Genomic DNA, 11,931 nt, shown 5'->3' on the forward strand with positions numbered 1-11,931 from the left:
AAAAGACCCCACTGCTGCCAGGGGGAGGGCGGCCTGCCCAGGGTCTGCAAAAATGAGGGGTGCAGACACGGCCCTGGCCGGTGGGACTGGAGGGGGCCACGAAAGGGAGGGAGTGAAAGATTCTAGAGCTGACAGTGGGTCAGCGGCAGAAGCCGGGGGCGGGGGGTGATGGTCTGAGCCCCACTTTATAGATGAGGAAACCAAGCCTTGCAGACCAGGCAGCACTAGCCCAGGTCACATAGACGGAGCGGGAGGGCAGGGATGGGCGGGGAGCGACGTTGCATGGGAGCCGCTGGACCCCCTCCCTGCCAGCCCTGGCATCCAAACCTTGACCCCGGCCCCAGCCTGGCCGGGCGAGGGAGTCTGAGAGCAGCCTCTGCTGCCGCCCCACTCAGGGAGGCAGCTGGCCCCTTGGTGCTGCCGTGGACAGGAGCCGGGCAAGAAATATCACATCATTAAAATGACAAATCCCTTCACTAACTGAACTGGAAGGCCTGCCTCCCTGCCTCAGATCACTCAGCCCCCTCCTCCCCGGCTCATCCCCCCTCTCCCAGTCCACCAGGAGAGTGTGGCGGGACCACTGTCTCGTCCCTGAGATGACCTTGGGTCTCCAGCCCTCCAGCGGGGACCAGGGAGGGGGGGCTCTCTGTTCTACAGGTGAGGAAACAGAGGCTCGGAGAGGGGACGAGACCCTCCAGTTGGGGCTCCCTCCTCTGCAAGGGTCCCCACCCCAACCTAGTGGCCCGGGCTCCCTGGGTGATCTCGAAGCCCACATCCGACCGCAGAATTCCGCAGCCGTGCCCTGCCCGTGCTCAGAAGAACGAGGCCACAGCAAGACTCTGTTCCAAGACTCTATTCCAGAACGCTGCTGTGGTCTGTCGCAGCGCCTTTCCCCAGGGCCCACCCTTGTCTCTCTCCTTGGGGGGGCGGGGGGACACTTGTTTGAGCCCCATGTTGTGAGAAGGATGGGGCAGGGCTGGTTCTCCTGGATTTACAGGCAGGAGCCCCCCGGGGTGGGGGTGGGGCGGGCTGAGGCAGGCTGCTGCCCTTGGTTTCCCCATTTGACAGCAGGTCCTCTGGACCAAAGCTGAGGCCGCACCACGTGGGGCCTGGTGGGTACTGACTGAGCACCTGTCTCTCCCCACGCCCACCTGTGCATGCCCATGTCTCATCCACACCTCCCCACACGGACCAAGCGCACTGCACACCCAGACGCATGGGATATGGGCCCAGCTCTGGGCTCTGGGGTCCCAGGCGCTCAGACCTATCCACCCCCGCACACACGTGTGCACACACTTGGCCACAGCTGCACACGCCCTCGCCCACCCCTCAGGCGCCCACCAGCCCCGTCCACGTACATCTGTGTCCCGCGCCCACAGCCATCAGGAGCCCCACGTGGAGTCCGGGCTCCTCTGGGGAGCAGGGCAGGTGAACAGATGCCGGGAGAGGCCGCCCGGCCCCACAGGCAGCCTGATTCCCAGAATGACCCCCCCACTCCGCGGCCCTCCTCCAGGCCCAGCCAGCAAGGACACGCCGTCCGCCCGCCCGCTGTCCCGGTCTCCTTGGACGCAGACAGATCCCACGGAGGCGTCTGGCGCATCCTGACTCGGCCGCAGCCACCACGCCGGCCGACAGGCCCCTTCCCCGTGCCCAGCGCTGTCCTGCCGCCCTCCCCCACCTGCAGGGCAGCCGCGCCGGTGCCCCCATACCCCACCCTCCTGGGGTGGAGAGGTGGCTTCTTTCAGGAATCACCACGAGGGGGTCTCCCAAGCCTTCCCACCTGACCTTGGGCCAGTCCTGCCTCCCTCAAGACCTCCGTTTTCCCATCTGGAAAATTGAGACGGAGGTTGGACTAGAAATCTGCCGAGGTCTTGCCCGGCTCTGGCTGGGCGATTCTCCCAAAGGGTGGGAGAGGGGGGGTTAGGGGAGATACAGGGAAGAGGACGCAGCAACTGGCGGGGAGGGCCCTCCCTGGCCCAGCACCAGGCCGGAGACACTTCCGGGGTGGAACATCCCGGGGTCTGTGTGTGGTACGCATCCTCTCAAGCCATCCGGCCCCCTCCCAGTGGGCGCTTCATTGCCCTTTCACAGATGAGGAAATTGAGGCCTGGAGAGACGCCACAGGGAGCCTAGAGCCCCCACACCGGGTCCCTGCACTTGGCCTCCCCCGAGGGCCACAGTGTGGGAGCGGGGCGAGAGACTGCTCCCTGTCCTGCCGGCGGTCAGGGAGGGCGGTGTTCCGGGAACAGCTTTCTCCAGCGCCAGGCTCCTCCCCACTCCCCGCTCCAGCTCCTGGCTCCAAGCCCACCCCTCGGCACTGCCCATCCATCCGCTGTCACTTCCTGGCAGGGCCAGCGGGCCATACATCACCCCACAACGACAATGAAGCCTGAGGCAGCCCGGCCAGGCGGGTGGGCCGGCCCCCTCCCCGGCGGGACCCACCCTGGGGCTGAGGGTGGGATTTCAGGCATGGACTCCTGCCTGTGAACAGGGAGCTGGGGCCAGCAGAGGAGGGGTCTCCTTGGAGTCCCAAAGCCCACCCCGGGAGATGGCCACTCCCTGTGTGGGGGCAGACACGAGAGGCAGCTGTGGGCCATGGGGTGACCCGAAGGGGAGTGCAGGTCGGCCGACAGCCCACAGGCGGAGGGCACTTGGCTTGGCAGGAGGAGAAAGAGTCTTGTCTCCCCGGCCCCACCTGCCGAGTCACTGGCTGGTGTAGGCCTCCAGCTCCTGCTGGAGCAGTGCTGGAGCAGGGCAGGCGGAAGGCTCACACTTGCCGGGGGGAGGGGTCCCCGTCCGCCTCCTGCCCCCTCAACCCGCACACGCCCACCTCCTGCCCTCGCCTCCAGGGCTGCCTCTGCGGGGAGCCTCCGGTTCTGCATCCATTCAGGCCTCATTCATTCCGATTCGTCCGTTCAGTGGCCCTGTAGAAGCATGTGCTCTGTGTCACGGCACTGGGGTGCGGCTGCCAACAAATCCAGCAACAGGCACGGGCAGCAAGTCCACGGCGCGCTGGGCTGTGGTTCAGGGGCAGGCCAGGACGGTAAGGCAGGACGGTGGGAGAACAGGTGTCGCTTGTCTTTGTGCGTCTTCTTTTTAAGCAAGGATGTGGCCAAGGAAAGCCCATCAGGGAGGTGACCTTTGAGTAAAGACCTGAAGGAGTGAGCCGTGAAGGTGTCTAGGGAGAGAGCCTTTCTGGCGGACAACAGAGCAAGTGGAAAGGCCCTGAGGCAGCTCCAGGAGCAGGTGAGCAAGGGGGAGAGTGGAGGGCAGAAGGGTGCAGAGAGGTTCACTGGGCTCCTTTGGGAGTCGGTGGACGCTGCTGGAAGGCTGGCAGGGAACCACGCCTTGGTCAGGAGGGTGGCCAGGGCTTGCTTAGGGGACCGGTGGGAGGGGCGTCTGGCAGAGGCCCTCTGTCTGGTCTAACCGTCCTCCTTCCCTCCTTCTTCTTTTTTCCTTTTTCTTTCCTTCGTTAATTAATCCAGCAAATATTTTTTGAAGGCCAGAAATAGATGGAGCCTCTCGTTAACTCAAGCCAAAGGACACTCCCCTCTGCCCACACCCATCAGAAGGCACCTCACAGTGTCTGCCCCGAGTGCCTGGGGTGGCGCTGGACCCCCCTCGGCCCCCCTCCATGCTCCGGTTGTCAGCCCACCTGTCTCTTCACACAGATGCAGGGTGACAAAAGCCACTGAGTGCTGGTGTCCAGGGCCGGTGAGCCTCAGATGCACACACAAGGCTGTCTCCTCCCCTCCCTGGGCCTCAGTTTCCCCACCTGTGAACTGAGCAGGGCCAGAGGACCGACAACCTCTTTCTAGTCTAAAATGCAGACACTTCGTGATTCTCCCCCCAACCCAGAGCCCCAGGAGCCCAGGGACGGCCTGGGCTTGATGGAGTCGCTCCACCCCATCTACAGGGAACTGAGCTTTGAGCTCGGAGGGTCCTCCTCTCCACTAGACTCGGTGGAACCCCAGGTCCGGGAGGCGCACGCACAGACCTTGAGTGGCACCCCCCACCCCACTCAGCTGCCCCAGGAGCCCTGCTCAGGACAAGCCAAAGAAGAGCAAGAGGTATCAGTGGTGACCGAGCCCCAGCCGGGGACGGAGCCCTGCCGGCTGCTCCCTGCCCCTGGCCCTGCATGGCACCCCAGTTCACCCCGACCCCCCATAGCTCCTCTAATTACATAGCCATAAAGCACAAATCTCTAACGATCCAATTAGTAACGCCATTACTCCTCTGTCCAGGATTAAAATTACCAATTAAACTGCTGTCGATTTTATCATCACTTAGGCTCGACACGACCAGGGCACTTTGGGCCACAGAGGCCCATTAGCGGGCCCTCGAGCAGGGCGCTGGCCGGGGCCAGGGCTGCAGGCCTAACTCAGCAGCTTGGAAGGAAGTCCCGCCACCCACCGCCCCTAGCATCCTGGTGCACTGCCCCGGTCCTGTCCCCCAACACTGGGGACTCCAAAAAGATCACAGCCCAGTTCCCGACAGAACCGGAAGAGGCCAGGGGAGGAGGGACTTCAGCAAAACCAGCCTCTGTCTGGGCAGCGCCTCCGGCCTGGGCGTTCCCCCACGTTCCCCTCATCAGACTCACTGTTTCACGGCCCAGCATCTCAGTGCCAGGCCAGCCTGCACAGCTGAGTCCTAGGATGAAGGGTTAGAAGCACTCCTGTGAAACCTGGCCCCACAACCCCGGCTCCCTCTCTCTGCTTCCACGGTGCCCTCTGCCCCCAGCCTTGAGGCACTGTCCTTACACCATATCCCTGCTATCTGATGAGCTGCTCACAGATCAGGACAGCCCATCTCCCAGGTGACAAGCGGGTGCTCCTTTTGATGGGGGCCTCAGTGTCTTGTCTCAGCACAGGGGAGATGTCGGAGCACAAAGTCAGAGCCCGGGAAACAGGCAAGTGTTGGCCCTGCCTGGGGGTGGGGGTGGAGTGAGCTCCCCGTCCCTGGAGGTATACAAGCACAGGTTGCACCCAGGCCGCGTGGTGGCAGCTGGAGGCAGCAGCTCACACATGCATGGCATGGCATGTAAGCTTAGTCATGTCTGATTCTTTGCGACTCCATAGACTATAGCCCACAAGATTCCTCTGTCCATGGGGTTTCCCAGGCAAGAATCCTGGAATGGGTTGCCATGCCCTCCACCAGGATATCTTCCCAACCCAGGAATCGAACCCTTGTCTCTTGCCTCTCCAGCATTGGCAGGCGGCTTCTTTACCAGCTGAACCACTGGGGAAGCCCCCAGCTCACACATGCTGCTGCTGCTGCTGCTGCTGAGTCACTTCAGTCGTGTCCAACCCTGTGCGACCCCATAGACGGCAGCCCACCAGGCTGCCCCGTCCCTGGGATTCTCCAGGCAAGAACACTGGAGTGGGTTGCCATTTCCTTCTCCAATGCATGAAAATGAAAAGTGAAAGTAAAGTCGCTCAGTTGTGTCCGACCCTCAGCGACCCCATGGACTGCAGCCTTCCAGGCTCCTCCATCCCTGGGATTTTCCAGGCAAGAGTACTGGAGTGGGGTGCCATTGCCTTCTCCGCAGCTCACACATGGAGAAGCATAAACACCGGGCTGGATGACTGAAGTCGGGGAATGATTCTGGTTCTCCTGAGAAAGAATTTGAGATGTCAGGATCTGAGAACGCCCTTGGAGGGACCAGAGGCCTCAGTCTTCTGATGTCCAGCCCTTGCTCTGGAGCTGTTTTGGCAACAGGAGGGGGCAGGGGCTGGGGTGGGGCAGCGGTGAAAGGGCCCGGGCAGCTGGAGATAGGGAGGCAGGCGCCAGCCTGAGAACTCAGCCGGAGGCTATGCTAAATGGGGCTGGTCCCCAGCATCACAAGGACCGCTCTGAGACACCAGCGGAGCGGTAAGAGCAAACCGTGCACTCGGCCCCGGGCCCCAGCTCAGTGCTGTCCACGCCATCCTCCTTCGGGGTTCGTCCTGGGATGCAGCTGCCCTTATTCCCAACAGCTGGTGCAAGGTCACACCATCTCTCTCTCTCTCGCGTCTGATCCCAGAGGACAGGTCACGGTCCCCTGGCAGGGGCAGGGAATGCCAGGTGAGGCCACAGAGCCCACCCACAATGTCTGCCATTTCACACTGTTTGAACAGACCCTCGTTCAAATGGAGGTTGACACACAAGCTCTTTTATGTCACAGTGAGAAAAGTGGAAAGGACCTCGCCCTGTCCAGAGGTGGCCATACCCTGCAAGGAGGGGCAGCCTCCCCCTCCCTCCTTTCTCCCACCCCCAGGCTGGTGCCCAGGCTGGCCAAACGTGAGGTCTCTTCCAGAGGAGCGGCCGCCTTCGGCAGATCGGTCGAGCGTCTCATCAGAGGCAGCAGACTGAGGCAGGGATCCGGGAGCCCAGAGCAATTAGGAGCGGGCCTCGTGCCTGTCTCCTGCCAGCTGCCACAGCTGTCACTCAGGAAGCAGGCCTGGAGTGGGGGCTGGGCCCCTGATGCCCTAGCCAGCCAGCAGCTTGCCCCAAGGGGGAGACCACAGCCCAAGGGGACCAGGGGCAGGGAGCGCTCTCCCACCCTGGGCAGGGATACCATCCAATTCCTCTGGCCCCCCCAGACTCAGTTTCCCAGACCAGACCTTCCTCTGTGGACCTCTAAGAGCACTAAGAGTTAGAGTGCTCACTCTTGGAAGCTCCTGGGAAGCTTTTTAAGAGCGTTCCTTTGGACTTCCCTGGTGGTCTTCCCAGTGGCTAAGACTCCACTCTCCCAATGCAGAAAACCCGGGTTCAATCCCTGGTCATGGAACTAGATTCCACATGCTGCAACTAAGACCCAGCACAGTCAAATAAAGAAAGAAATATTTTAAAAAACTAAATAAAGTACCCTCACCCAGGGCGCAGCCAAGCAGACTCTCTGGGGGAGAGTGAGGTGGGGGGGTGGGGCTAGGAAGTGTCTGTGTCCGTCTCTCCCCAGACAGATTTTTTGCATGTTTTTGACATCAAACCCAGTCCCGAGGACTAGAAGCTTCTCTGCTCCTATGGCCGTGCCTCCCTCTGCCTCTCAGACTTCTCCTGGGCTCAGAGGGGTGTGACAGCCGGAAAGGGGGGCTCTCAGGGTCCAGCCTCTCAGCCTGACCTAGTACCGTGTGTGCCAGGACTGAGGCATCAGGCACTGTCACCTGGTGACCGGGTGTCAGGCCCCGGGCACAGAATGGCAGCCAGGTTGCACCCCAGCCACGCTGGACTCCAAGTCCAGTCCTCTTTTTTCCATCATCGAGTTGATTCTCCAGAAGTAACAGTTTTAAAGACCTGTCCCTTCCACCCTGTTCCCCTCTCATGGACTCTGCCTCCTGCTCTGTCCTGCACACCTTTGTTGCCTGCAGGAGCTGGCCTCTGGGGGCTCAAAGAGGGTGTCCAGGCCTGCATGCCCCGCGTGGCCGGGTGTGCCTCTGCAGGTCTATAAATTCCATTATTCATCAAGTGACCGTGTGAGTTTGCCCGGACGATGAATATTTTATTCACCTCTACACATTGTCCCCAGCGGATTCTTGGAACAATATTGTTCCCTAGCCAAGGAGCAGAGGCCAGAGCCTCTGCCCTCCCTGGAGCACCTCTCCCCGACCAGCGTCCCCAGCAGGTCCCGAGTTTGGGCAGGGCTGTGGTCAGTGGTCCAGGCAAACCCTGCACGCGATGCTTGCCCTCTGTCCACTTTGATATCCTGCCCTGGACAATGGGTTCATGTCTTGTCAGGGCCTCCCAGATCCCTGCACAACTCCACCCCGTGTGGTGGAGCTCTCCCTGGTGCTGAATGTGGGTGGAGACAGGATGCCGGGGAGCATGTCGGCTTTTGAGAGGAGAGGGCTCCAGTCTCCGGGTTGGCAGGGGAAGCCTCCAGCTTTTGCACGGGGAAGTCCCCAGTTCTCTCATCTTGCCTCCCTGCCTGGTGGATCCTTCCAGAGTCTTGGGGAGTGGGGGCGGGGTCACCTCTCCCAGGGTCTCCAGGACGCTGAGCCAAGGACTAGTGGGGGAAGTCCCTGGAAACTCCTCTCTGGAAGGCCCACGAGTCTCCGGGTAGCACCCCACAGAGTGCAGTGTGATGACAGTGGCACCTTCCCCAGATGGGGGAGCGACAGACACAATTCACACCCTGCGATCTCGCCATCTGCTCCCCCGTGACGTGCAGAGGAGAGGACGGGGCCGCAGCGCCGAAGGGCGGGTGGGCTGGTGTGCGAACACTCGTTCATTCACCCATCCTCTCATTCATCCTTTAAGCAGACCTTCACCCAGCCCCTGCCACCTTCCCAAGCCCAGCCTAGCGCTGTATCAGGCACTCAGATCTGGGGTGTGCAGACCCCTGGATCCTGCCCTCCAGAGCTGAATGGGGGGTGGTCCTCTCATGTGTCTGAGCTTCTGCCCACCCTGGCTCCTCCTCCTGGAGTTCCTTTGGCTTGTACTAAGAGCCACCATGTTCCATCCTCAGCCACCATGTTCAGCACTTCACGTGCAGGATCTAAGCACTCACTCTGGGGGCTGGATGTGTTCCTATTTAACAGGTGTGTAAGCTGAGGCTCAGAGATACCCAGAGGCATAGGTCTAGCTCTGGGGTCTCCATGTGGAGCTCTTACTGCTCTTGGCACTGCTTGCCCCCTGCCATGTCAGGAAAATTTCAAGCCCTGTTTCTAAGACCTTCCTCTGCAAAAAAAAAAAAAAAAATCAACCCTTCTCCCCCCATGCCGACCACCACACCTGCCTTTCAGCAGGCAGTGAGCTTTGTCCTCGGGCACTTGCTCTCTGAGCACCCTGGACAAGCCTCTCCCTCATCCTCTGACTCCCAGCCTGGCTTGCTCGCAGGACCTGGCACCCAGGGGTTGCCCCACGAAAGGCCGAGAAGGTTGAGGAAGCTTCCTGAAGGAGGCAGCTTTCCTCTGAGCCTGGAAGGGCAGAGAGAGCAGATGACCCAGAGCCTGACTCCCCATCCCATTCCCTACCCAGCTCCTGCCTTGAACTTGAACCCCAGCCCTGCCACCCCAGCATGACCCAACCTGGTCCCTTTGGCTTCCTGAATGGGGGTGCCCTTGACCATGAGTTGGGGACATGGCCAAACTGCCTTCAGAGTCTTAGAGGACTCCATGCAGGTCCTAGGCACAGCCAAAGTGCAGCCCAGGTGCAGCTGGTGGCATGTGGAAGACTCCCTGGACACACAGCCGGCTCCATGGGGGGTGTCCTCTCCAGGGGAGAGGACAGCGACTGGCCTGAGGTCAGGGATGACCCTGGCACTGGGGTGCTCCACGACCTTGCTGCTATAATCCATTGGTGCTATAAACCAGGTGAATCCTGTCCCTTTGGCCAGGTGGGATCCTGCCCCAGCGAGCAACCTGGCCAAGAAATGGCCACAGACCAAGGCGGAGGCCTGGAGGGAGGCCCATGTCTCCAGTGGACCCCACACCGTCCTTCAGCACAGACCCGCAGGTAGTACAGGGCAGGCCCCCCACTTGGTTTTTGTCTGATTTACTTAGGGGCGTCTTCTGCCCGTCCTTGGAAGCCCCTTGGCCTGGGAGTCGGGGGGATGCAGTGGGAGCTCTGTCAAGCGGCACCGACATCCCCTGTGACGGCCTCTTGGAAAGCCACTGGGAGCCGGTTTCCCACCAGCCCCTCGGTAGACTCCAGCCCACCCTCCCTCGGCGTGGAGGTCCCAAGGAGCCAGCTGGTGGCTCAGTAGACACCAAAGGAGCGAGTCGCTGCCACTCAGCCTCCCAATCAGTACGTCGAAGCTCTAATTATTATTATTTCTTATTGCTCGGGTGGGGAAGTAGTTTTCATGCTAATAGGAAATCCTAAGAGACACAGGGAGGCCCAGCCAGGCCGCCCCTCATATGTTAACGTCTCTCCATCCTTGCCATGCCACCGCCCGGGAGGCAGCACTGCCAGCCTCACTTCATAAGGGAAACTGAGGCCCCAGGAGGTTAAAGGAGACGACTAAGTGATAGACGCAGCAGCCCAGGTCTGTCTGGCTCCGACGGCCAGGTTCTTTCTTCCTGCTTCCCTCTGCTCCAGCAGAAGAACCGAGGGAGCACAGAACACTCGGCTCTAAGGGTGGGATGTCGGACCCAGGACAGGTGGATGAAGAGGGCTTCAGCGGGGGCTTTTCTGGAGACTCCGACACCCCCAGCCCCAGGTCCTAACGGGCACCCGCTGGCCCATAGAGGCTGGGAAGACAGACCAAGAGCTGAGGTCCTGCCTGGCTCCTCTGCAGGCTACAGATGCTCCTGGGAGCCTTGTCCACAGCCAGGCATGAGAAGTGCTGGGGCCCAGGCCTGGCCCGGCCCAGCTCAGCCAGGGTTGGCATCTCTCCCTGAGCCCCTCTCCCCAGGCTGTGATTAATCAGCGACAAAAAGCAGTAAAATGTAATCAGACTGGGGAGGGCAGGGCCGGCTGGGCCATGGCAATCAGCTTTCCCCCTGGGGCCGAAGGCTGATTGGACCAAAGAGGGGAGGGAGGTGGTTCCAATGGGGCCTCTATGGAAGGACTGATGCTGAAGCTGAAGCTCCAGTACTCTGGCCACCTGATGCAAAGAGCCGACTCACTGGAAAAGACCCCGAAGCTGGGAAATATTGAGGGCAGGAGAAGGGGATGACAGAGGATGAGATGGTTGCGTGGCATCACCGACTCACTGGACATGAATCTGAGCAAACTCCAGGAGATCATGAAGGACAGAGAAGCCAGGCATGCTATAGTCCATGGGGTCGCAAAGAGTCGAACACGACTGAGCGACTGGCCAACAACAGGGGCAGGGTCTGCACCTGGAGCCATGATGAGGTCTGGGGGCCAAGCCCTCCCCCACAAATATGCACGGACATCTGTGAACACACAGCCTGCACCCAAGGGCTGCACACCGCCCCCCACCTGCCCACGGGCCCCTGCCCTCATCTCCCAGCTCACAACCTTGGCACACACAGGTGGCCGCACACCCTCCCAGCATGCGACCATCTCTACGTGGACTTGAAAACACACGTACACACCCTGTGGATAACAAGGTGTAACAGGCACACACACATGCTGTCCCCTCACTCCACAGGCACACGTGCCCTGGGGCCTGGGACAGCCCTGCACAAGTACTGGGTCTAACCCGGAGCCATGGGAACTGACCAGCCCTCCCAGCAGTCCCCACAGGCACCCAGCCACCTCTCCGTTCCCCATGGCCTCCCCTGCCTGGCTCCCTGTCTGCAGGCTTAGTGGTGATGAACCTCTGGGAAGGAGCCAGGACTGGGGCTCCACTGCTGGGGGGCAAGGTCAGGGGCCAGGTCTCAGCCACAGAGCAGGGGAGACTGCCCAAGACCTATCCCCAGCTCCTGCCAGCTGGCCCTGCCCCATGACCTTGGTAAACGCCCTTCTTCCTCGGACTCAGTTTCCCCACTCTGGAGCCTCTCCTGGCACCAACACTGTGTGATTCTCTTCGAGGACTCAGGGGCCGGGGGGCCAGACCTCCGCTGGCTGCCAGTTATCTGGTCCTCGACTCCCTGCTGTCCGTTCGAAGCGGGTGGGGGCCAGCCAAGGGGCTGGAAGGAAGGGCCCCACCCCACCCCACCCCATCTTAATTTAATCCGGGTGGCTGCGGACTTGGTTTGTATGGGGGTGGGGGTGGGCGAGTGAGCCTCCGTAGGGAGAAAGAGGAGCCCGGGCCAAAGGGGAGAAGGAACCCCCGGCCGGCTCGGGCGGCCACGCAGGGGCCGCCGGCGGGAAGGGGCGGGCGGGGTGGGGGGAAGCGCGGAGGGGGCGGGCGAGCGGAGGGCGGGGGAGGCGGAGAGCGCAGCCAGCGCGACACGGAGCGAGCAAGCGAGCGAGCGAGCGAGCAGGGAAGGCGGCGAGAGCCGGAGCGGCGGGCCGGGCGGCCGCGCCGGCGAGCGGACGAGCGGGCGGCCAGCAGCGCGCAGCGCGGAGCGCGCGGGGCACCGAGGAGCGGGAGCGGCG

The sequence above is a fragment of the Oryx dammah genome, unplaced genomic scaffold, assembly GCF_014754425.2.
Source record: "Oryx dammah isolate SB20612 unplaced genomic scaffold, SCBI_Odam_1.1 HiC_scaffold_12, whole genome shotgun sequence".
Lineage (NCBI taxonomy): Eukaryota > Metazoa > Chordata > Mammalia > Artiodactyla > Bovidae > Oryx > Oryx dammah.